The following is a 26,114-nucleotide window of genomic DNA, read 5'->3' on the forward strand; positions in this document are numbered from 1 at the left end:
TGCCATACCGCAGAGTGACCCGCGTACAGAACGCCTTAACTCCTGCCAAACCGCAGAGCAACGCACGTACAGAAAACCTTAACTCCTGCCACACCGCAGACGAACGCGCGTACAGAACGCCTTAACTCCTGCCAGACCGCAGAGCGCCCAACATACAGAACGCCTTAACTCCTGCTACACTGCAGAGCGTTGCACATACAGAAAGCCTTAACTCCTGCCATACTGCAGAGTGCCGCGCATGCAGAACGCCTTAACTCCTACTACACCGCAGCACACACAGAACGCCTTAACTCCTGCCACACCGCAGAGCGCTGTGCATACATTGGTGCCAGACAGGCTAAGTAGGGGGAGTCCTCCCCCCTACTTTAAGCGTAGCCAGGGTACAGATTTCTTAGCCCAAAGTTTCCGGTGGCAAAGTCTTGGTGTGAACGTCTGAGAGAGAGTACAGAGATGGGCGTTGGGCGTCATTTTGAGCGGATTTAAAAGAAAATTTTCCTGCCAAGTTTTCTATTGCCAGAAATGTTTTTATTTTTCTTTGCTTCTTTTTTAGTACTCCTGTGATAACGCAAGAAGTTTTGATGCGGCACAAAGATGATCCTGTTCGTGACGCCAGGAGGAAGTGGGGGTCCTGTGGTGACCCGGAGGGTCCACTCAGGACATGAGGCCCACACAAAGGGCTGGGGGGGTAAAGCTGTCACATGTCACAGTGGCACTTACCAGACTGCTTTCCAGAGGGATACCATGCGACCTCAACCCTAGCACCACGAGGCCTCTTCCGGACACCCCTTTGCAGGAGATGGGTAAATAAACACAGAACAGGAGAGGACTTGCTTGTCATGCTTGATGCCACCGCTCCCTTCCCACCGATATAGGACTTTGACAGAAGAAAGAAAGAAGACGGCCATGCAGGCAAAACAGTAGATTGGAGGTCAGGGAGGACGCACAGGATGACATCGGTCTTGCAGACCAAGTTATCTGAAAGGAGCCGCTTTTGGAAGTGGAACTCTCCAGAGGAGGATAAGGCATAGGGTCACTCCGCAGACACTACAGTAAGGGTGACTACCCACTAGTGGTTTTTTTCTGCTGCGAATTCGCTGCGATTTTTTTCCAATTGTCAATGGGACTTCCTAATGTTAAAAACGCAACTTGTGTTTTTGGTGCGTTGCGTTTTTAACATTAGAAATTCCCATTGACAATTGGAAAACAGTCACCCTAAGACAGTACCTCTGCCTTTTCTGCTCACACTCACTCCCAAACTCTGTTACTTCTCTCTTACGTTCGCTTCTCCATGGTTCCTGGCATAGGGACCCTCAGGAACCGCTCCTCTTCACCACATGAGGGTTGAAGGTACCCCCATGTGTCTAGCACTCTCAGGAACCCAGAAGATTATCATCTCATCTGATCTGCTCTCATCCCTCTTCTTCTGCCACACCCAAGTCACTCCTACTTATAATCTCCCACATGTCACATGACAGGACATAGATTGATACATTTGCAGGCATCTCCCGGTCTCATGCAGACATTAACCTCTCACTTGCTGCAGCTGTGCAATACACATAACAAGAGACAACACACTTTTCACAGCGCACCTACACAGAATAGCGGACACGTATGACATTTATGGAGGGGGCCAGGAATAGACGTTCTGGGCCACTACACCAGTCTCAAGGTGAGTACAGGCATCCCATGCCAGGAGGAGGCACAGCTTGGCTGTCTGTCTAGTCTTTAGTGACTGCAGGATCTAAGTGGTTTCGGTGGGCTCCCTGGGCCCCATATTGACCCATTTGCGACATGATCATGAGGTGCTAATGGTTTGCATCTCAACACGTTTGCTGCATCTTCCAACAGCGGGTTGTACATCAAGACCGCCACCCAAAATGTTGGTCTTATTGCATCTGCCCCTATGTACCTAAAAGTCAAAGCACTGGTTGCACCAGAGGAGGACTATAACTAGAAGCTAATGGCAAAATCTATGCCCCCCACCTATCAGGCATCATGTAGAATACTGGTGTCTTCTTATAAAGCAGAGGGGCTTTGAGCCCCATCATGCGGGAGCGACTGCTACCTCTGCACCCCCTAAAATCAGACCCCTACTGTTAATCCTTGGTGGGCAAAGGGCTGTCCATGTAATGCATAGATGTCAGAGGTCCTCCAGAGAGTAAGACACTTGTAATTGCTCTCTACATCATTAATGGTGCCGAAAGAGAAGTCACCGGGAGCTTTAAAAATGGCTTTTCAAAACCAGACACCCATTTAACCGCTTCCATCCAATGTCCTATACTTACACCCTGGGTGAGAAGGATTTCCCGTGAATGGGCGTACACTTATGTGTAGTGGCCCAGAGTCAGGGGTCCCCTCCAGCACCTCAGAATACATGTTTTATGTTTGTCTTGTATTGCTATCATAAATATGGAATGCATCAGGGTTATGTGTATTGAATGTTTGCAGGCATGAAAGGGTTAATGTCTGGTCTTGTCTGGTCTTGTCTGGTCATGTCTGGAAAATGTATCATTTTGTCTAGTCACATGTCTATGTGCAGGTGCACAGTCAGGAGTTGTGAGTCAGTGAGTGAGGGAGTCGGTTGGAGTCAGTCAAGTAAGGAAGCAAGTAGGAGAAAGAGAGGTGTTAGGGATTAGATGTGAACCAACCAATGGATGGAACAGACCGGCAGAGCAAACAGCCAACTCAGGAGACCCGGATGCTCACCATTGTAAGGCATGACTTGGAATGCAAGGCGACCAGGGAATCTAGCCCTATTCTGGAAGCAGGAGATGGAAAGTCCCTGCCTATCAACAGCAAAGAATTGGCCCTGACAAGGGCGGTCCTGCATGGGAACCTAGGCGCTGATTTACCTTGTCAGGACTGATCACAGTAAGCCAGGAATTTGGATAACAGCACGTCGTCTCTGGAACAAAGGATTGGGCAAGTTCAGGACCGAGCTCAAAGTACTTGAGCAAACTGTAGACCAAGCCTAAACTGCAAATACAGGAACAACCAGGAGCAGCTGCGACACGTGCATATATGAGGGCTCATACACCAACGCTGCAGCAGGGGCCATCAGGTCTGAGGCCTCTATATAGTGGTGAAGAGATAACAACCTGCAGCTGGGTGGAAGAGGCAGAACTGATTTAACCATGGCAGTGCTGGGAAAAAAGGCAATCACAGATTCGATGGACCTTATCATTCTCTTCCGCATAACATACTGGTGTGTGGGAACAGTGGCATCACCCATGACAACTACTACCCCCCTTATCCTGTTTATTGGCATTCCCTATCCTAGGGGTGTTGAAGGTGTCCTGCAATCCAGCTCTGGCCTTGGCTACGTGTCATCTCTCAGGGACCAGAGCCTGGTAAGTGCCACCATGACAAGCCAACACTTATCCCTCCCAGCTCTTCACATTTGTCAAGTGTCCACATACATGGTGTTGCACATACATGGAGAAGGTCACAGAAAATGTCGTTGACAAAGTTCTGGAAGACAGATGGGGCATTGACTAGCCCAAACAGCATTACCAGATATTCATAGTGGTCGTCTCAAGTATTTAAGGCCGTGTTCTACTCGTCCATCTGGCGAATGCGAATCAGATTGTACGCACCCCTGAAGTCGATTTCAGTAAAAAATCTGTGCACCCCGCAGATGATCGGACAGCTCAGAAATCAACGGCAGTGGGTATTTGTTTTTAGCGTGATAGCATTGAGCCCTCGGTAGTCAATGCAGGGACGCAAGGAACCATCTTTCTTCTTAATGAAGGGAAACCTGACCCGGCAAGGGTGGAGGACTCTCAAATGAACCCTTTGGCCAAATTATCTTTCACATATTCGGCCATGGCCTGCGTCTCTGGAAGAGAACAGGAATAAACTCATCCCAGAGGAGGTACGGTAGCAGGCATGAGTTCAATGGGACAATTGTAGGGGCGATGTGATGTGAGGATTTCAGGCTCTTTTTTGTCAAATACATCCCTGAAACTTTGATACGCCTCTGACAGACCCTGAAGATGAGGAGTTTTAGAAACCAGGCGCACGAGACGAAGGGCGTGCATACATCTGGTGTGGCAGGCACCACTCCAAATTAGCACCTCACCCTTATTCCTGTCCAGGACTGGGTTATGATCGTGGAGCCACGGCAGACCTAAGAGCAGTGGACTATCGGCCCCAGGAAGTACTAATAGAGATCTCTGAATGCAAGGCGGCTAACTTTAACTGTATTGGCCCTGTGATCATTTGGCTGGTCTCGGGGAGGACACTACCATTGATGGTGGCGACCATCAGAGGTCTATTGAGATGCTGAATGGGAATCTGATGGCGATCAACATAGGGTTGTTGGATAAAATTTCAGGTGGTGCCAAAATCGATGACAGGTCCCACCGAAACCTTGGTGCCGGGGAAAACCAAAGTACTAAGAAGATTTAATTGAGGGGAGGAATGATCCTCACCTAAGCAAGCTTCACAACTGATCTTCGGTGGAGGAGTTTTTCCTGGTTTGCGGGGGCATTCACGCACTAAATGTCTGGAAGATCCGCAATATAAACATAGCCCCCTCTCTAGTCTCCACTCACACTCCCTCCTAGGCAACCCTAGCTGATCCACTTGCTTGGGTTCTGAATCACTAGGCTGGAAGGCCGGAGGTGATGCTCAGAGGGCCCCTTGGGATCGGGGAGCAGGACAGATAAAACTGTTTTGCTGCTTAACCTTCCTAGCTCTGTCCTGAAAATGTAAATCTATCCTCGTGGCTGATGAGATAAGAGCATCTAGAGAAGTGGGTACCTCGCGACCTGCCAACTCATCCTTGATCTGCCCATTCAGTCCCTCCCAGAACGCGGTGACTAAAGACTCATTCCACCTTATCTCAGAAGCTGAGATCAAAACTGGATCGTATATTGACCCACCGTAAGTTTATTCTGAGCAAGCCGCAGCAAGGTGGACACGGCTGAGGATGGACGACCAAGCTCGTCAAAAACTTGGCAAAAGGTCTGAATGAATAGAGTGATGTCATTTACCAGGGGATCGTCCCTCTCCCAGGGAGGGCTAGTCCAAGCCAGAGCTTGACCTGAGAGGTGGGACACAACAAATGCCACTTTAGCGCGATCGGATGCACAGAGGTGTGGAAGTAATTAAAAGTGCAGGGTGCACTAATTTATGTAACCCCAACATTGCCCTGGGTCTCCCTCATAATGAGGTGTTGCTGCCAATAGCGGACCTGATGAGGCAGCAACCGAAACTATTGGAGTTAGCGGCGATGTCACAGCAGCAGAGTTACTGCCGAGACGTGTATTCACATTGTGTAAGTAGGCAAGGATCTGACCCTGCCTCTGTAGTTGTGGCGACAAGTCCTGAAAAAGGTCCGGAATCCCAACGGGAGCCACTCATAGTGAGGAGACGGTAGAGCCGTGTGGCGCAGGGCGGAGCATTGGCGTCACAAACAGGATGGCTACCTCCGCGCCAAAAGAGAATTTTCATGAACAGGATGATACCTCCGCGACAAAAAAGAGCATTTTCACGAATAGGATAATTACCTCTGTTCATTGGAAGACGTAGATTGAATTTTGCCTCCGGCATCAAGCCCTCTGAGCCTTCCACAATTCGAGGACAAGACCCCTCCAACTCTCTGAGCCTTAGGCCTCCTTCCCACGAGCGTGACGGGCTCCGCAGCGTAATATTACGCAGTGAAGCCCGTCACGGCGCCCCCCAGAGCCCCTATACTTACCTGCGGGACATAGCGTGAAATCGCTTCCCCGCCCACCGCCGCCGCGTCACCGCTCGTCACCGCCCACCGCCGCGCGTCACCAGCCGTGTCACGTGCACGGCCGGCCGTGTCACGTGACGCGGCCGGACCGCGTCATTTGGCGTCATATGACGCTCGGCGGTGGGCGGGAAAGCGTTTTTTTCACGCTATCTCCCGCTGGTTACAGCGGGAGATAGCGTGAATGGACGGCTTCCATTGACTGCAATGGAAGCCGTCAGTGCGTACAGCCCGTCCTCACCCGCAGAAAATAGAGCATGCTGCGGGTGAGGACGGGAGAAATCGCGGTGCGTAATTCCGCGGTGGAATTACGCATCGTGAGCATGGAGCTATTAGGTTCAATAGAACCTAATAGCTGCGTGCAACGCAGCGGATTTTCGCCGCGAATTACGCGGCGGAAATCCGTTCGTGGGAAGGAGGCCTAAGAAGTTGGAAAGACAAGGTATCGCCGCCTGCGAGACGCAGAGACCAAATGTTGCTGCCTGCGAGATGGAGAAAAAGTAAGCAACCTTTATTGAAATCTAAATTATATGTCCAAAATGCGTTACCAAGTGGAACATGACTGTGATGTAGATAGACAAAGTACAGATACTCCCCGACTTGCGAACGGGTTCCGTTCCGGGAGCCCGTTCGCAAGTCCGTTTTGTTCGCAAGTCGAACAAGTAGTAGTATGGAGCGGGATCGCGGGTGGATCCCGCTCCATACAACGTCGGGTGCAGGCTGTTCTTACAGCGGGCACCCCGCGGCAGCAGTTCCGACGAGCCGTGGCGCTTGTCGGAACTGTTAACCCTTTAATACCGCTCTGACAGCGGTATTTAAAGTGTTAACAGTTCTGACGAGCGGCGCGGCTCGTCGGAACTGCTGCCGCCGGGTGCCCGCTGTAAGAACAGCCTGCACCCGACGTTCAGGGGGCCAGTACAGCGTCCCACGATGAGATCGCGGGACGCTGTGTGGTTGCTAGGCAGCCGGGGACCTCCTGAAAGGCCCCAGGGCTGTCTATGCAGAGTGCCCATCAAGCGCACGGCTTGATAGGCGCTCTGCATAGACAGCCCTAGGGCCTTTCAGAAGGCCCCCAGCTGCTTACCAACCGCGATGTGACCGGACAGGCTTCTATCAGGCTTGATAGAAGCCTGTCCGGTCCCTGCACAGTATGATGTAATGCCATACCATTACATCATACTGTGCAAAACAGATAGTTCGTATCTAGCGAAATTCGCAAGTCGAATGTTCGCAAGTCGGGGACTATCTGTAGAGTTGCCCGATTTGCATGTTCAAATGGAGAACACTGGTGACAAGTCGGACTTTAAAAAAAGTTAGCTCAGCCTTCATTATCATTTGCCTAAGAAAAGCCAGCGATTCTTGCGGAGCAAAGCGTAGAGACTGGTGGGGACCGCCCAGAATGGGAGCTAGGAGCTGCAGTGAATGTGTATCCAGAACAGAGAGAGAGCCCTAACGAGAGCTGTGGCTACTAATAAGGTGGTGAAATGAATACCCGCAGGATACCCGCCACCAAAACCCCACTTTTATTTTGGGGATGAGAAAGAAGAAAATGACTGGATGCCCTTAATTTCAAAAGTGCCTCCCAGCGTAGCAGCTGCTGTAGGGAGAAGTTCAGAGGAGCCCGCAAACCCCACTGTAAGCATGGAACCTAGTGAGATGACCGGCCTATTGTCACCACCGCTGCTACATCAGCGGAAGGACTGTCTGCTGGTATGGGACCAGAAGTTGGCAGGCTGCTTCAGCGGAACACGGCTGCTGATTATTCACACAACAGGAAAAGAGACTGGACTGTGAAGTTTCATCAAGCCCACACTGGGTTTGTGGAGTCCATGTACCCGCCTTGGATCTTAGTGCACCAAGACAATGACACTGCCAAGGAGGCTTTGCTGGAGCACCAGCAGCTATTTGTGGTAGAGTAAAGGCATACAGACTTTTCTTTTGTCTTTTAGGATGATTGAGACAATCACCCCCAGAATTTGTGTTGACTGCAGCGGCAGTTGGACTGTTTAGAGACGGTCCCAGAGGAGGACCACGCCCTAGAGGACTTGGAGATGGGAGGACTTACTCAAGCTAGCCCATCCTCATGCTTGTTCGTGAGTATACGCTCATGGGAAAGCAATGAGACACCAATAGGCTCCATGACGGAGTCCGGTTTAGGCTGGGTTCACACAGGGCAGATTTGCTGCGGTTTTTCCGTTGCGGTTTTGCTGCAGAAGAAATGCTTCCGTGGCAAAACCGCTTCAAAGGTTAATTTGGGCTTGCGGATTTTCTTGCGTAAAAATCTGCAAGTGGTTTTTACTTTTTGCCGTGTATTTTGGTGCGGATTTTGCTGCGTCCATAGAGGTCTATGGACAAAAAAGCGCTGCGGAAAAGACAGAAGAATGGACGTGCTGCATCTTTGAAAACCGCGCCGCAGTTGCATTTCCGCACTGCGGCTGTGCGGAAAAAATCCACACTGTGAGAACAGCTTTTTTGCAAAACTCATTTGTGCTGCATTGCACTGCAAACGCAGCGGTTTTGCCGCAGTGCGGATATGCAACGGCGAATCCGCCCTGTGTGAACCCAGGCTTAGAAGAACCTGCAGTCCCATTGGTGAGTAACGTGGTGCCAAAGACTGTATGTACCCGTTGTCTACCAGGACATTTTTTTTACTGTCTTTTGCCCCTTCCATTTGCCCCAAGCGTCTTCAAAGTAATTTTTTGTCCCCATAGTCTATATAGACATATTATTTTATGCTTTGTGTAATAATGTTCATTCTTTGCCTAAAAGTTAAGTAACATTATGTTTATATGCAAATGTGCAGGTGTGAGTATGCAGAAAAGACGTGAAGCTATCTTAAGACATAAATGTCCATATTGAATGGTGTGGGTGAATCTAGTCAGGAGGTCTAGACAACAAACCCTACTAGAAGCCAACTACTCCAGTGTCAGTCTTGTGTCTTATCTCTTCCTGGAGACACATCCTCATTATCATTCACAGTCAGCTCGGTTGGGGGTATTGACTTTAAGCTACCACCTATCACGAGTCATAAGAAAGTGCAGATCATGCCACTTACCCTCAATTTTAAAGTCTGCCAGTCACCCTTTTCTGTCTGCGTGACAACTTACAGTGATGTATCTCAGTTTCAGGCTTTAAGGAGAAGAATTATGGTGGGCCCCATAGCATATGCTAGTGAATCCTGAGTTCCGCTCAGCCTAGCAGTATTTGTTCTTGTGACTGGCCAGTCCATTCTCTACAAGCTGTCATGTATTACAGTTGTACACCAGAGGTGAGATCCCAGGTAGTCTGAATACACTGGGATTGGTTAACTCTGAATAGTAGCCAAATTGGGAAATTTGTGAAACGGTTCTGCCAAGACTGAGATAGATAGTTCTACAGTGATAATGGGATAGAACACTGAGGATTTCCGATCGTGGATATGTACTGCATGATTGACGCTGTCAAAAATATAGAAAGGAAACAACGGCAGAGTTAATGAGTAGTTTCTAACCTGCCCTCCAGAAGGAGTTCTACGCTACATTATTTGGACCCAAGAGATGGTCCTCATCATAACTGCAGCCCTCCGACGGCCGCGGCAAAATAACACACGGCTTTTGTAAAGTGGAGATGAAAACCCCCCAAAATCGTCACGTCTTCAGGACCAGAATAAGCTGTGTCACTAAGGGGTTAAAGTGACCCCAATTCAGAGTTTCCTGTGAATGTGGATTAAGCCCCCGTACAGCGCAGGACAGACGCCCCTCGTTGTTTTGCTGAGTTCTGCCATTTCGGATCCAGTTACTGCTAAGCGGCTCGGACTCCTTGTGAACATGGAGCATTTTGGCGATGTCTTGATTCTTTGTCCTTAAGTGCTGCTCTGCTTCTTGAATACCCTTCCACGCTCCGCCGGCTGACGCGTGCCACGGGGATTCCGGGAAGTTTTCTTTCATGGTGTTAAAAGTACAGGGCGCACAGCTCGCTGCCCGCAGCGCCTCGCCAGGGAGTGGACTCGGGTCGGAAACACTGCTGGTCATTTCACAGAGTCACTCAAAGTGACAGCTAATTAATGACACTCGGGCGCAAAAGTTTCAGGACACTTTGTTATAAGAGGAGCTGGATGTCTTTGGGAGGAGTTCAATGTCAGCCGGTGATTGTGGCGCCGGGGAAAACACAAGGCGCTTTGGTTTTATTTATACCGAATTATGACCTCAGAGGTGACATCTGTCCTCGCGGATCGCTTCCTCTGAAGTTCTTCCATTGTTCTCCAGACTTACTCTGTATCCAACGTGCAGCAAATACAGAAATATGACAACGGACTGCAAAATGCAAAAATGGGGGAAAATCTGTCTGCAGCTTCAAGATTCACTAAATGTTAAAATGAGAGAAATATATTCTACCTCTACTGAAATATCTGTCGGACATTCAAAGGGGAGGAGATATTGGAACACGGGACACAGAACACGGATCACGGCACACGGCACGTGACATGGAGCATGGAACACGGAGCACACAGCACGTGACATGGAGCACGGAACACGGAGCACACAGCACGTGACATGGAGCACAGAACACGGAGCACGGAGCACAGAGCACGTGACATGGAGCACACAACACAGCACACGGATCACAGAGCACACAGCACGTGACATGGAGCACACAACACAGAACACGGGACACGGAGCACAGAGCACGTGACATGGAGCACACAACACAGCACACGGATCACGGAACACGTCTCCTGGAGAAATCAAATGCTTTTTCAGGTGATTTTTATTTAATTTTCAATGTTATAATCCACATTTTTTTTAAATCCGCAAATCCTGACGTTTTCAAACTGACAACTAAGCCTAATAACAGTCTGACACTTCCTGTTCTGTAGAGGAACCATCTCAGCCATCAACACGAGCAGGATTACACTGAGAGGTGACACCTATATATAGATAACACATGATCCACCATTCACAATAGTCACAGCTCACCTCCTCCCCCTCCCTGCACAGACAGGATTACACTGAGAGGAGACACCTATATATAGATAACACAGGAGCCACCATTCACAATAGTCACAGCTCACCTCCTCCCCACCATGTACAGACAGGATTACACTGAGAGGTGACACCTATATATAGAGAACACAGGAGCCACCATTCACAATAGTCACAGCTCCCCACCTCCCCTTCTTGTACAGACAGGATTACACTGAGAGGAGACACCTATATATAGATAACACAGGAGCCACCATTCACAATAGTCACAGCTCACCTCCTCCCCTCCCTGCACAGACAGGATTACACTGAGAGGAGACACCTATATATAGATAACACAGGAGCCACCATTCACAATAGTCACAGCTCACCTCCTCCCCACCATGTACAGACAGGATTACACTGAGAGGTGACACCTATATATAGAGAACACAGGAGCCACCATTCACAATAGTCACAGCTCCCCACCTCCCCTTCTTGTACAGACAGGATTACACTGAGAGGAGACACCTATATATAGATAACACAGGAGCCACCATTCACAATAGTCACAGCTCACCTCCTCCCCACCATGTACAGACAGGATTACACTGAGAGGTGACACCTATATATAGAGAACACAGGAGCCACCATTCACAATAGTCACAGCTCCCCACCTCCCCTTCTTGTACAGACAGGATTACACTGAGAGGAGACACCTATATATAGATAACACAGGAGCCACCATTCACAATAGTCACAGCTCACCTCCTCCCCTCCCTGCACAGACAGGATTACACTGAGAGGAGACACCTATATATAGATAACACAGGAGCCACCATTCACAATAGTCACAGCTCACCTCCTCCCCTCCCTGCACAGACAGGATTACACTGAGAGGGGACACCTATATATAGATAACACAGGACCCACCATTCACAATAGTCACAGCTCACCTCCTCCCCTCCCTGTACAGACAGGATTACACTGAGAGGAGACACCTGTATATAGATAACTCAGGAGCCACCATTCACAATAGTCACAGCTGCCCTCCTCCCCTCCCTGTAAAGACAGGATTACACTGAGAGGAGACACCTATATATAGATAACACAGGATCCACCATTCACAATAGTCACAGCTTACCTCCTCCCCTCCCTGCACAGACAGGATTACACTGAGAGGAGACACCTATATATATAGAGAACACAGGACCACCATTTACAATAGTCACAGCTCACCTCCTCCCCTCCCTGTACAGACAGGGTTACACTGAGAGGTGACACCTATATATAGAGAACACAGGACCCACCATTCACAATAGTCACAGCTCACCTCCTCCCCTCCCTGTACAGACAGGATTACACTGAGAGGAGACACCTATATATAGATAACACAGGACCTACCATTCACAATAGGTGATGTCACATTTTCCCCCTTCCCTCATAGAGCTTGCCCACAATACCGCATCATAAATGGCTATAGGAAGTGGTCACAGCTTACCTTCTCCCCCTCCCTGCATAGGTGATAGATCATGTCCACAACATTCTCCTATGGAAGTAAGTGGGGCTCTACTTGTACCGTGTGTCTGTGCTTCCTGAAGCTGCTCTAAAGCATAACTCTCAAATCAGCTAACTGCAGCTCAGGCAAGATGGCTGCCCTCGGTAGTCATGTACAGACAGGATGGCCGCCCCCATAGTCATGTACAGACAGGATGGCCGCCCCCATAGTCATGTACAGACAGGACGGCCGCCCCCATAGTCATGTACAGACAGGATGGCCGCCTCCATAGTCATGTACAGACAGGATGGCCGCTCCTATAGTCATGTACAGACAGGATGGCCGCCCCTATAGTTATGTACAGACAGGACGGCCGCCCCCATAGTCATGTACAGACAGGATGGCTATAGTCATGTACAGACAGGATGGCCTCCCCCTTAGTCATGTACAGACAGGATGGCCTCCCCATAGTCATGTACAGACAGGATGGCCTCCCCCATAGTCATGTACAGACAGGATGGCCGCCCCCATAGTCATGTACAGACAGGATGGCCTCCCCCATAGTCCTGTACAGACAGGATGGCCGCCCCCATAGTCATGTACAGATAGGATGGCCGCCCCCATAGTCGTGTACAGACAGGATGGCCTCCCCATAGTCATGTACAGACAGGATGGCCGCCCCCATAGTCATGTACAGACAGGATGTCCGCCCCTATAGTCATGTACAGGCAGGATGTCCGCCCCCATAGTCATGTACAGGCAGGATGGCCTCCCCCATAGTCATGTACAGGCAGGATGGCCTCCCCCATAGTCATGTACAGGCAGGATGGCCTCCCCCTTAGTCATGTACAGGCAGGATGGCCTCCCCCATAGTCATATACAGGCAGGATGGCCTCCCCCATAGTCATGTACAGACAGGATGGCTGCCCCATAGTCATGTACAGACAGGATGGCCTCCCCTATAGTCATGTACAGACAGGATGGCCGCCTCCATAGTCATGTGCAGGCAGGATGGCCTCCCCATAGTCATGTACAGGCAGGATGGCCTTCCCCACAGTCATGTACAGGCAGGATGGCCTCCCCATAGTCATGTACAGGCAGGATGGCCTTCCCCACAGTCATGTACAGGCAGGATGGCCTCCCCCATAGTCATGTACAGGCAGGATGGCCGCCCCCATAGTCATGTACAGGCAGGATGGCCGCCCCCATAGTCATGTACAGACAGGATGGCCAACCCCATAGTCATGTACAGACAGGATGGCCTCCCCCATAGTCATGTACAGACAGGATGGCCGCCTCCATAGTCATGTACAGGCAGGATGGCCGCCCCCATAGTCATGTACAGATAGGATGGCCTCCCCCATAGTCATGTACAGACAGGATGGCCTCCCCATAGTCATGTACAGACAGGATGGCCTCCCCCATAGTCATGTACAGACAGGTTGGCCGCCCCCATAGTCATGTACAGACGGGATGGCCGCCCCCATAGTCATGTACAGACAGGATGGCCGCCCCCATAGTCATGTACAGACAGGATGGCCGCCCCCATAGTCATGTACAGACAGGATGGCCGCCCCATAGTCATGTACAGACAGGATGGCCTCCCCCATAGTCATGTACAGACAGGATGGCCTCCCCCATAGTCATGTACAGACAGGATGGCCGCCCCCATAGTCATGTACAGAGAGGATGGCCGCCCCCAAAAGCATGTACAGACAGGATGGCCGCCCCCATAGTCATGTACAGACAGGATGGCCGCCCCCATAGTCGTGTACAGACAGGACGGCCGCCCCCATAGTCATGTACAGACAGGATGGCCGCCCCCATAGTCATGTACAGACAGGATGGCCGCCCCCATAGTCATGTACAGACAGGATGGCCTCCCCATAGTCATGTACAGACAGGATGGCCTCCCCATAGTCATGTACAGACAGGATGGCCTCCCCATAGTCATGTACAGACAGGATGGCGGCCCCCATAGTCATGTACAGGCAGGATGGCCGCCCCCATAGTCATGTACAGATGGCCGCCCCCATAGTCATGTACAGACAGGGTGGCCTCCCCCATAGTCATGTACAGACAGGATGGTCCCCCCATAGTCATGTACAGACAGGATGGCCTCCCCCATAGTCATGTACAGATAGGATGGCCGCCCCCTTAGTCATGTACAGACAGGATGGCCTCCCCCATAGTCATGTACAGATAGGATGGCCGCCCCCATAGTCATGTACAGACAGGATGGCCTCCCCACAGTCATGTACAGGCAGGATGGCCACCCCCATAGTCATGTACAGACAGGATGGCCGCCCCCTTAGTCATGTACAGACAGGATGGTCTCCCCCATAGTCATGTACAGACAGGATGGTCGCCCCCATAGTCATGTACAGACAGGATGGCCGCCCCCATAGTCATGTACAGACAGGATGGCCGCCCCCATAGTCATGTACAGACAGGATGGCCGCCCCCATAGTCATGTACAGACAGGATGGTCTCCCCCATAGTCATGTACAGACAGGATGGCCTCCCCCATAGTCATGTACAGACAGGATGGCCTCCCCCATAGTCATGTACAGACAGGATGGCCTCCCCCATAGTCATGTACAGACAGGATGGCCGCCCCCTTAGTCATGTACAGACAGGATGGCCGCCCCCTTAGTCATGTACAAACAGGATGGCTGCCCCCATAGTCATGTACAGACAGGATGGCCTCCCCCTTAGTCATGTACAGACAGGATGGCCGCCCCCATAGTCATGTACAGACAGGATGGCCTCCCCCTTAGTCATGTACAGACAGGACGGCCGCCCCCAATACTCATGTACAGACAGGATGGCCGCCCCCATAGTCATGTACAGACAGGATGGCCGCCCCCCATAGTCATGTACAGACAGGATGGCCGCCCCATTAGTCATGTACAGACAGGATGGCCGCCCCATTAGTCATGTACAGACAGGACGGCTGCCCCCCCATAGTCATGTACAGACAGGATGGCCGCCCCCATAGTCATGTACAGGCAGGATGGCCTCCCCACAGTCATGTACAGGCAGGATGGCCTCCCCCCCATAGTCATGTACAGACAGGATGCCCCCCCCCCCCCATAGTCATGTACAGACAGGATGGCCGCCCCCATAGTCATGTACAGACAGGATGGCCGCCCCTATAGTCACGTACAGACAGGATGGCCTCCCCCATAGTCACGTACAGACAGGACGGCCTCCCCCATAGTCACTTACAGACAGGATGGCCTCCCCCATAGTCACGTACAGACAGGATGGTCTCCCCCATAGTCACGTACAGACAGGATGGTCTTCCCCATAGTCATGTACAGGCAGGATGGCCTCCCCCATAGTCATGTACAGGCAGGATGGCCGCCCCCATAGTCATGTACAGGCAGGATGGCCGCCCCCATAGTCATGTACAGACAGGATGGCCCCCCCCATAGTCATGTACAGATAGGATGGCCGCCCACTTAGTCATGTACAGACAGGATGGCCGCCCCCTTAGTCATGTACAGACAGGATGGCCGCCCCCATAGTCATGTACAGACAGGATGGCCGCACCCATAGTCATGTACAGACAGGATGGCCGCCCCCCCCATAGTCATGTACAGGCAGGATGGCCGCCCCCATAGTCATGTACAGACAGGATGGCCGCCCCCACCCATAGTCATGTACAGACAGGATGGCCGCCCCCATAGTCATGTACAGACAGGATGGCCCCCCCCATAGTCATGTACAGATAGGATGGCCGCCCCCTTAGTCATGTACAGACAGGATGGCCTCCCCATAGTCATGTACAGACAGGATGGCCGCCCCCATAGTCATGTACAGACAGGATGGTCTCCCCCATAGTCATGTACAGACAGGATGGCCTCCCCCATAGTCATGTACAGACAGGATGGCCTCCCCCATAGTCATGTACAGACAGGATGGCCGCCCCCTTAGTCATGTACAGACAGGATGGCCGCCCCCTTAGTCATGTACAAACAGGATGGCTGCCCCCATAGTCATGTACAGACAGGATGGCCTCCCCCTTAGTCATGTACAGACAGGATGGCCGCCCCCATAGTCATGTACAGACAGGATGGCCTCCCCCTTAGTCATGTACAGACAGGACGGCCGCCCCCAATACTCATGTACAGACAGGATGGCCGCCCCCATAGTCATGTACAGACAGGATGGCCGCCCCCCATAGTCATGTACAGACAGGATGGCCGCCCCATTAGTCATGTACAGACAGGATGGCCGCCCCATTAGTCATGTACAGACAGGACGGCTGCCCCCCCATAGTCATGTACAGACAGGATGGCCGCCCCCATAGTCATGTACAGGCAGGATGGCCTCCCCACAGTCATGTACAGGCAGGATGGCCTCCCCCCCATAGTCATGTACAGACAGGATGCCCCCCCCCCCCATAGTCATGTACAGACAGGATGGCCGCCCCCATAGTCATGTACAGACAGGATGGCCGCCCCTATAGTCACGTACAGACAGGATGGCCTCCCCCATAGTCACGTACAGACAGGATGGCCTCCCCCATAGTCACTTACAGACAGGATGGCCTCCCCCATAGTCACGTACAGACAGGATGGTCTCCCCCATAGTCACGTACAGACAGGATGGTCTCCCCCATAGTCATGTACAGGCAGGATGGCCTCCCCCATAGTCATGTACAGGCAGGATGGCCGCCCCCATAGTCATGTACAGGCAGGATGGCCGCCCCCATAGTCATGTACAGACAGGATGGCCCCCCCCATAGTCATGTACAGATAGGATGGCCGCCCACTTAGTCATGTACAGACAGGATGGCCGCCCCCTTAGTCATGTACAGACAGGATGGCCGCCCCCATAGTCATGTACAGACAGGATGGCCGCACCCATAGTCATGTACAGACAGGATGGCCGCCCCCCCCATAGTCATGTACAGGCAGGATGGCCGCCCCCATAGTCATGTACAGACAGGATGGCCGCCCCCCCCCATAGTCATGTACAGACAGGATGGCCGCCCCCATAGTCATGTACAGACAGGATGGCCCCCCCCATAGTCATGTACAGATAGGATGGCCGCCCCCTTAGTCATGTACAGACAGGATGGCCGCCCCCTTAGTCATGTACAGACAGGATGGCCGCCCCCATAGTCATGTACAGACAGGATGGCCGCCCCCATAGTCATGTACAGACAGGATGGCCGCCCCCCCCCCATAGTCATGTACAGGCAGGATGGCCGCCCCCATAGTCATGTACAGGCAGGATGGCCGCCCCCATAGTCATGTACAGATATGTTGGCCGCCCCCCCCCCCCCCCCTTAGTCATGTCATAAACAATAGAATAAATATTCTACAATCAATAAATAACAGATTAGAAAAATGGAAAATGTCTCTCTGTCTTTGTAATTAGTAGTAGATCTCGGTGATACATTCCCTCTGCTTGATGTAAAGTAAAAAATGTACTAATTAATCTATAACCACTCAATATAAAGTCTATGAGTTCATAAGCAATGAGGTGATCATGTGACCGCTGACCTAGACCTTATTGTGGCGGACGTGCTGAAGGAGACGGGGGAGTAGAGGGGTCAGGGGGCAATATTATTAATAAGGCAAGCCTACGAGGGCCATTTTAATTAAAGAGGAGCGTTATCACTGAGCGGAAGCCCTGGAGCCCATTATCACTGAGCGGAAGCCCTGGAGCCCATTATCACTGAGCGGAAGCCCTGGAGCCCATTATCACTGAGCGGAAGCCCTGGAGCCCATTATCACTGAGCGGAAGACCTGAAGACCATTATCACTGAGCGGAAGCCCTGGAGCCCATTATCACTGAGCGGAAGCCCTGGAGCCCATTATCACTGAGCGGAAGCCCTGGAGCCCATTATCACTGAGCGGAAGCCCTGGAGCCCATTATCACTGAGCGGAAGCCCTGGAGCCCATTATCACTGAGCGGAAGCCCTGGAGCCCATTATCACTGAGCGGAAGCCCTGGAGCCCATTATCACTGAGCGGTGGTATAAGATGGGAATCACAGAATCAAGGTCCCTGGTAAAATATAAGTGTTAATGAATATACAAAGACGTCCGACAGGACTGTGGGTAGCAGTAAGACTCCACGAGGGCACCCGCTCCAAACAGTTGGGGGTTCTCATTGAAGTATCTCCCACTTAGTGATGTATACCAAGTCCCTCTGTCAGGTCCTGGGCGCCCCCCCCCCCCCCCCCCCCCATTGTATCACCCGGGCTGGAATATACAGCAGGCTAGATATACACTTCACTATTAACAGGTTCTAATATAATGATGTTTCCTTACATCACAGCCCACACCGTCGGTTCCCCCGTTACTGCGATGCGCACGGATCGGCCATCTGGCTGAGGTATAACACGGCCGCTGCTGATAAATCTGCACTGTCGGCCCCAATGATATCTGCATAAAGAAGTTCATCAGCCAGTGGGGAGAGTAGAGCCAGCAGCCCTGATGGTGGACTGGGGCTGGAGGTGACGAACCCTCTGAGCCCACCGCAGTCTGGCCTTTTATGGCCCAAGTAGGCACCGCCCCCATGAGGGGCTCAGTCTGAACAGCCAGTCCTGGTCAAGTAACCACCCTGACCGCCATATTGCCTTACCAGCATCAGGAAGGGGCAGGGCGGAAGGTAGTCTGCATCATAGGTCACATGACGTTATGCTCCACCTCCATATCAGGGGTCTTTCCTCCTTTGTGGGGTGGTGTGCGTGTCTGAGTACTACAAACTGATACCCCTCCCTGGGCGGAGCCAGCGATATGATGTGAGATGACAACACGCAGGAAGCGGCGTGGGATCTACTTCCTCTGTGCGGAAGCCAATCAGCTGACCTGGAAGGAGGCCGCAGTGTGGCGGTTACGTGTCCTCATGGTGTGGCGGTATTATTTTGCCCTTTTATATTGTTATTATTGGTCTCATTGCATCACACTCCTGCGGGTCATCTGGATTTCGGTGAAGCCATCTTTAGGGGTTGAGCAAAATGGTTTTATTCTTTAAACTATGTACATTTTTCATTTTTTTTAAATAAACTTTATCAACATTAAAGCCGGGCTCACACAACTGTGCTGATATAGCGTATCCTGCGCACGGAATACGCAGTACCGATCCCTCATAGGCGGCCATGTTGATGAATTGCACAGAAAAATCGCAGCTTGCTCTTCCATGGTGTGTATAATGCGTGTGTACACGCCAACATAGTGCACAGCGATTGGCGGACACGCCAACATAGTGCACGGCGATTGGCGGACACGCCAACATAGTGCACGGCGATTGGCGGACACGCCAACATAGTGCACGGCGATTGGCGGACACGCCAACATAGTGCACGGCGATTGGCGGACGCGCCAACATAGTACACGGCGATTGGCGGACGCGCCAACATAGTGGACGGCGATTGGTGGACGCGCCAACATTGTGCACGGCGATTGGCGGACACGCCGACATAGTGTACTGCTATTGGCGGACACGCCGACATAGTGCACGGCGATTGGCGGACACGCCGACATAGTGCACGGCGATTGGCGGACACGCCGACATAGTGCACGGCGATTGGCGGACACGCCGACATAGTGTACTGCTATTGGCGGACACGCCGACATAGTGCACGGCGATTGGCGGACACGCCGACATAGTGCACGGCGATTGGCGGACACGCCGACATAGTGCACGGCGATTGGCGGACACGCCGACATAGTGCACGGCGATTGGCGGACACGCCGACATAGTGCACGGCGATTGGCGGACACGCCGACATAGTGCACGGCGATTGGCGGACACGCCGACATAGTGGACGGCGATTGGTGGACACGCCGACATAGTGCACGGCGACTGGCGGCGTGCAGCGTACTTGCTGCGCGCGTGTCCCCCACGGCGGCACATAGTGAATTATGGCCATCTCAACCCGCCTTAGGCCTTATTCACACGAGCGTGAAACGCTTGCCGTATTACCTGCGCAAAAAAATCGTGGCTAATAGAACCAACGCATTGTTATGGAAACGTTCAGGCGGGGGAGTTTTAAGTACGTAAAAAAAGAATCGCCCCTAAAATAATGCTAGCGGATCTCCCAGGGTTCCCCCTCGCGAGGAGGGACGCGTCGGCCGGTAACCACGTGGGTGGTTTTTGCATCTTTTCTGCCGCTCGATGATTTCTTCGGCTATTCTGGATCTTCTCATTGTTTTCGCTTCCCGGATTCGGGATGTTGATTTGTGCTGCTGACTGACTAATAGACTCTTTGATTAGCAAGGAGGGAGAGGGGGCAGGGCTAACGGGAGACACCCCCCTAGTCCTGCTCCTCTAGCCCCGCCCCCTCTCTCCCTGCTAGGAGGGAAACCCTGGGAGAGCCCCTATAACCCCGCCCTCTCTCTAACCTCGCCCCCTGTCCACACCTTGCTATGGAGGATTCCTGAGGAGCCGGGGTTCCTCTGCAGGGGATTCCCTATCCCTTGCTGATGAACCCCTGACATCTCTGCAGCAGGGATATCCCTCAGGCTCGGCTGACATGAAGGGAAGCCCCGCAGAGAAGGGGATTCCCCCGGGGCTTTCCTTCATCTCCCTCTCCCCTCTTAGAGCCACAGCTCCTAGTCGTGTGAATGGGCTAATTGAGCTCATGGCTTGATTGCGGGAAATCGTCCATTCATGCTATTTTTCGCCTGCAGCTAACCACAAGTTTCTGGTGCAGGTTGGTTTGGTGTGAATTTCACGCTCGTGTGAATGAGGCCTTATTCTGATATTCATTTAGTCCCATGTGATTGCTTATTCGATACTTTATGGCCCCGTGATATGTTGTGTCCCCCTCATTCTGCACTGAGCACCTCCTAATGACAAAGGGACAACAGAACTAGAGAAATCTTTGTACTTTTTTTTCTAAAAATGACCCCACCCCCCTGACATAAGTATTCACACCCCTGTACTCAGTATTAGTCGGAGCCCCTTTGGTTGTGATTCCAGCCTCTGGTCTTCTTTGGGATGATACCACATGGTTCGCACCCCTGGATTTGGGGGTTTCTGCCCTCCACCAGGTTGGATGGGGGCTGTCTACAGACAGCCATTGTCAGGTCTCTCCAGAGATGTCCCATTGGGTTCAGGGCTCTGGCCAGGCCACTCAAGGACATTCACTGAGTTGTCCCCACTCCTGGGTGGTCTTTGCTGGGGTCTCAGGGTCATGGTCTTCTTGGAAGTTGACCCCTCTGCCCAGTCTGAGGTCCCTTGTACTCTGGATCAGGTTTTCATTATCTCTGTGCTTTGCTCTATTCAGCTTTCCATCCACCATGACCGGTCTCTCCTCCACCAGCATGATGCTTCACTGTAGGGATAGTATTGGACAGGTGATGAACGGCGCCTGGTTTCCATCCAACCTGACTCGTCTCCCCTCCCACAGCATGATTCTTCACCACCAGGCTTCACTGTAGGGACGGTATTGGGCAAGTGATGAGCGGCGCCTGGTTTCCATCCACCCTGACCGGTCTCCCCTCACCCACATGATGATCCATCACCAGGCTTCACTGTAGGGACGGTATTGGGCCTCTGATGAGCAGCGCCTGGTTTCCATCCACCCCAAGTGGTCTCCGCTCACCCATATGATACTCCAACACAAGACTTCACTGTAAGGGCGCCCACCCACTGGCGATTTTTTTTTTTCTTTGCGTTTTGCGTTTTTTCTCAAGAGCAATTAGAATTGAATGTACTCCTGTCCACTGGCGTTTTTTTTTGCGTTGCGTTGCGTTTTTTAACATAGGAACTGTCAGTTGCATATGTGTCCTTATTTTTCTCCTAATGCACCCATGAAAGTCAATGGAAATTAATGGAAAAGCTGCGAAAACGCGGCAAAAAACGCCGCGAAAAACGCGGGAAAAACGCACGTTTTTCACGCACGAATATCGTAAACGCCAGTGGGTGGGCGCCCTAAGGGTGCCTACCCACTTGCGATTTTTTTTCCTGTGATGTTTTGCGTTTTTTCTCAAGAGCAATTAGTATAGAATGTGTTCTTGTCCATCTGGGTTTTTTTTTCCGTTTCGTGGTTTTTTGTTGCGTTGCGTTGCGTTTTTTCACATAGGAACTGTCAGTTGCATAAGTGTCCTTATTTTTCTCTTAATGCACCCATGATTGTCAATGGAGGGCTGCAAAAAACGCAGCGAAAAACGCGCAAAAAAAGTGCGAAAATGACGCGTTTTTCACGTGCGAAAATCGGCAACGCAAGTGGGCAGGCGCCCTAAGGATAGTATTGGGCAGGTGATGAGCGGTGCCAGGTTTTCATCCACCCTGAATGGTCTCCCTTTCCCAGCATGATGCTCCACCGCCAGGCTTCACTGTAGGGATGGTATTGGGCCTCTAATGAGCGGCGCCTGGTTTCCATCCCGCCTGAGCAGTCTCTGCTCACTCAGGATGATACTGCACCACAAGACTTCACTGTAAGGATGGTATTGGGCAGGTGATAAGCGGTGCCTGATATATGTCCATCCTGACCGTTCTCCCCTCCCCCAGCATGATGCTCCACAACCAGGCTTCACTGTAGGGATGGTATTGGGCAAGTAATGAGCGGTGTCTATTTCCATCCACCCTGACTGGTCTCCGCTCCACTAGCATGATGCTCCACCGCCAGGCTTCACTGTAGGGATGGTAGTGTGCCTCTGATGAGCAGCGCCTGGTTACCATCATGCCTGACCAGTCTCCCCTCCCCCAGCTTCATGCTCCATCACCAAGCTTCACTGTAGGGTTGGTATTTGGCAAGTGATGAGCGGCGCCTGGTTTCCATCCACCCTTCCGGGTCTCCCCTCCCCCATATGATGCTCCACCACCAGGCTTCACTGTAGGGATAGTATTGGGCAAGTGATGAGTGGTGCCTGTTTCCATCCACCCAGACCGGTCTCTGCTCATCCAGGATAATGCTCCACCACCAGGCTTCACTGTGGAGATGGTATTGGGCAAGTGATGAGCAGTGCCTGGTTTCTATTATGCCTGACTGGTCTCCGCTCACCCAGGATAATGCTCCACCACCAGGCTTCACTGTGGAGATGGTATTGGGCAAGTGATGAGCAGTGCCTGGTTTCTATTATGCCTGACTGGTCTCCGCTCACCCAGGATGATGATCCACCACCAGGCTTCACTGTAGGATGGTATGGGGCAGGTGATGAGCGGAAATTGGTTTCTATCTACCCTGACCGGTCTCCCCTCCCCCAGCATGATGCTACACCACCAGGCTTCACTGTAGGGATGGTATTGGGCAAGTGATGAGCGGTGCCTGTTTCAATTCACCCTAACCGGTCTACCCTCCCCCAGCATGAGGCTCCACCACCAGCCTTAACTGTAGGGATGGTATTGGGCAGGTGATGAGCGGCAACTGGTTTCCATTCACCGTGACCAGTCTCTCCTCCACCAGCATGATGTTCCACCACCAGGCTTAACTTTAGGGATGGTTTGGGCAGGTGATGAGCGGCGCCTGGTATCCATCCACCCTGACCGGTCTTCCCTTTACTGGCATGATGCTCCACCACCAGGCCTCACTGTAGGGACGGTATTGGGACGGTGATGAGCGACGCCTGGTTTCCATCCACCCTGACCAGTCTTCCCTCCTACGGCATGATGCTTCACCACCAGGTTTCCCTGTAGGGATACGATTGGGCAAGTGATAAGCGGCGCCTGGTTTCCATCCACCCTGACTGGTCTCCCCTCCCCCAGCATGATGCTCCACTACCAGACTTCACTCTAGGGATAGTGTTTGGCAGGTGATGAGCGGTGCCTCGTTTCCATCCACTCTGACCGGTCTCCCCTCCCTAAGCATGATGCTCTACCACCAGAATTCACTGTAGGGATGGTATTCGGCAGATGATGAGCGGCGCCTGGTATCCTCCAAACACAACACTTATAGGCCATCTTGGTGTCATCAGAGCCTAGAATCTCATTTCTCACAGTTTGAGGGTCCTTTAGGGTCTTTTTGATAACTCCATGTGTCTTACTGAGAAGCCTTCTTTCTGGCTCCTTCAACATAAACCCCAGATTAGAGGAGGCTGCAGGGATGGTTGACATTCTGGAAGTTTCTCCCATCTGGGCTCTTGGTTACCTCTCTTAGAAGACCCTTTTCCTCTTAGTTTGGGGAGGTTGGCAGCTCTAGGAAGGGTCCTGATTGTTCTCCCATGTAAGTATTATGGGGGCCGTTGGGTTCTTGGTCAGCTCTCTTACAAGACCCTTCTCCTCTCAGTTTGGAGAGGTTGGTGGTTCTAGGAAGAGTCCTGGTTGTGCCATGTAAGTATTATGGGGGCCACTAGGCTCTTGGTCTCTTCTACTACAGGAGCCTTCTCCCCTTAGTTTGGGGAGATTGATGGATCTAGGAAGAGTCCTGGTTGTTCTTCCATGTAAGTATTATGGGGGCCGTTGAGCTCTTGGTCACCTCTCTTACAAGACCCCCGCCTTCCTCCTTAGTTTCAGGGTCGGCAGCTCTAGGAAGAGTCCTGGTTCTTCCATGCAAGTATTATGGGGGCCGCTAGGCTCTTTTAGGGCAGGAGAAATGTTTTGTAGCTTCTCCAACTCTGCGCCTCCACACAACCTTGTCTCTGAGCTCTACAGGCAGTTCTGTCCTCATGGCTCGGTTTTGGCTCTGATACACATTGTGAGCGGTGAGACCTTATATAGACGGGGGGTCTTATGTCCAATATAATATGTATCTGTATTAAAAAAATTTGCTAAGTGGGCGGGGCCTACAATTAGGTGGCATGGTCCGATTTTCTATAATGTACTCCACAAAATAGAACCCACAGCAGTTGGCAGTTGATGAAGACTTCCATCTGGCGCACCAAGGTCTCTTGTGCTTCTAAGTAAATGTCCCCAATGTCTTCTTTATGTAAGACAAGAAAATGTCAAAAACTCCTGTTAGTTTAGACGTCATAACAATTAATTCCCATTCGGTTCTCCTCGGCGGTCGGTGAATTGTGTTGTTTATTGTGGTGTAACTCATCGTAAGGAGACACAAAGTGGTGACAGTGTTTCTACTGTAATGAATCGCAGGTTTTATGAGCCGCTCGGCTAAATCACAATATATTTTACACCCTTATTGATACAAACCCCATATCGGCAGCATTTTAAACAGCGGTGTTGATTTAATGCGTATTTATTCTTGCTTTGAGTTAAATCGAATACTTAGAGCATTATAGACTTACATTCAGCTACACGACAGTACGTGCGGTCGGGGCGGCTCGTAATTGGATCCAGCGCGTTAGAATACTGATTATAAGTTTTCTACCAACAATTATTTGCTTGGCTGCACAAATCAATCCCGTTTGTGCGAGAAATCCATCTGGCAGCCATGGAGCGCGGCTACATTTAGGGAGGACGGGCGTCCTGTGATTGTTGTACGCGGCCCAGGACTCCCTGTAAGCGCAGATTAGTCGGTGGCTTCTCAGGAAACGAGTCGACGTCTGGATTATGAGGAATATTTTTACACACACAATAAAAGAATGTTTGTGATTTTGTCCCCGGACATTGAATACTGGCTGCCAGTAATGTTTATTACTATCCAGACGGCAGCCGAGCGGAGGCATGTACCACCGCCGCCTGATATGTTACTTACAGCAGTTTTATTATTGATTTGGTTTTGAGAGATGGAAGTATTTTATACGACTGTTCATACAAAAAACCCTAGAATATTCCGCTGTTCACCATGGCAACAGGAGCTCAAGCTATAAACTGACAGTTTTCTGTAGATTCTTTTTCAGCCTTGCTGTGTAGACACAGAAACAGTCAGCAGAGTCATCTCATTATCATAAGAGGGCGAGTAATGTTTAGTAACTTAACTAAGACGGCAACCTGTGGCGGAAACCTCCATAGTGTGACCGCTCTTACAGTAGAGGCTCCATAGTGTGACCGCTTACAGTAGGGGCTCCATAGTGTGACCACTCTTACAGTAGAGACTCCATAGTGTGACCGCTCTTACAGTAGAGGCTCCAT

Source organism: Eleutherodactylus coqui, chromosome 4, assembly GCF_035609145.1.
Source record: "Eleutherodactylus coqui strain aEleCoq1 chromosome 4, aEleCoq1.hap1, whole genome shotgun sequence".
In the NCBI taxonomy this organism is placed as follows: Eukaryota; Metazoa; Chordata; class Amphibia; order Anura; family Eleutherodactylidae; genus Eleutherodactylus; species Eleutherodactylus coqui.